Consider the following 1,554-nt stretch of genomic DNA (forward strand, 5'->3'; position numbering starts at 1 on the left):
TCCCGGGTAGCTCAGTGGGAGAGCGTTGGTACATTTAACCAAAGGTCCCGGGTTCGATACCCGGCCCAGGAACAATTTTTCCCTCGAAATTATTCATATTTCCTTGCTGTACGTAATCTGTAATATATTAGAATCCAAGAGGAAATATAATGGCTATAGGTAGAATAAAACAGTCAGCACTTGGCTAATGCTGCATTTTATTTCAATGACGAAGACTGAAATTTCTTATGTATTTAGAAAACAGAAAATGATTTTCCATTAAGCCTACTCTGGTGGCGCAGAAGAGAAGGTCTGATGATATTAACACCATCAGAAGAAATAAATTATTTATTATTATTGTTCTTTTTTACTTAAGACACGAATATAAAAGGTGTTACATACAATTTTGTCGTGTTTAAACAGATGATAGCTGAGCCGACACAGTTGGATTCATTAGGGTTTACCAGCAACATCAAAGATACCGACGATAGCTGTTCGTAATCTATGTCCCTATATTATGATAGCAGCTTAAACACGTGATAAGGAAAAGAGGTGTGTCGCACTGAAGGCTTGGCTTGAAAGGATGGAATGAAAAGGAGACAGAAGATGTGCAGGGAGAGACAGTATCAGCATCCAAACCCTTTCGTCCTTCGTAACGCGCTCCTGTTCGGAAAAATGGGAAAATAAAAAATAGAGTGTACTTTTGTTGACGTCGTACAAAATTTTGTCCAATATTCTTTTGAGAAGATTAACTCCGTACGCAGATGAAATTATTCGGGATTATCAGTGCGGTTTTCGGCGTAATAGTTCGACTATTGATCAGATTTTTTGTATTCGACAGATAATGGAGAAAAAAATGGGAGTATAAGGGTACAGTACATCAGTTATTCATAGATTTCAAAAAGGCATATGACTCGGTTAAGAGGGAAGTATTATATGATATTCTTATTGAATTTGGTACTCCCAAGAAACTAGTTCGATTAATTAAAATGTGTCTCAGTGAAACATACAGCAGAGTCCGTATAGGTCAGTTTCTATCCGATGCTTTTCCAATTCACTGCGGGCTAAAGCAGGGAGATGCACTATCACCTTTACTTTTTAACTTCGCGCTAGAATATGCCATTAGGAAAGTTCAGGATAACAGGCAGGGTTTGGAATTGAACGGGTTACATCAGCTGCTTGTCTATGCGGATGACGTGAATATGTTAGGAGAAAATACACAAACGATTAGGGAAAACACTGAAATTTTACTTGAAGCAAGTAGAGCGATCGGTTTGGAAGTAAATCCCGAAAAGACAAAGTATATGATTATGTCTCGTGACCAGAATATTGTACGAAATGGAAATATAAAAATTGGAGATTTATCCTTCGAAGAAGTGGAAAAATTCAAATATCTTGGAGCAACAGTAACAAATATAAATGACACTCGGGAGGAAATTAAACGCAGCATAAATATGGGAAATGCGTGTTATTATTCGGTTGAGAAGCTCTTATCATCCAGTCTGCTGTCCAAAAATCTGAAAGTTAGAATTTATAAAACAGTTATATTACCGGTTGTTATTTATGGTTGTGAAA

The 1,554-nt window shown here is 37.0% G+C and overlaps 1 non-coding gene across 1 annotated transcript; it reads left to right on the forward strand.

Moving 5' to 3' along the window:
• TRNAN-AUU (transfer RNA asparagine (anticodon AUU)) lies at window positions 1-72 on the forward strand. Its single transcript has one exon. It is a non-coding gene; the product is annotated as a tRNA-Asn (tRNA).
• The last annotated feature ends 1,482 nt before the right edge of the window (window positions 73-1,554 follow it).

The sequence above is a fragment of the Periplaneta americana genome, chromosome 16 (genome assembly GCF_040183065.1).
Source record: "Periplaneta americana isolate PAMFEO1 chromosome 16, P.americana_PAMFEO1_priV1, whole genome shotgun sequence".
Classification (NCBI taxonomy): Eukaryota; Metazoa; Arthropoda; class Insecta; order Blattodea; family Blattidae; genus Periplaneta; species Periplaneta americana.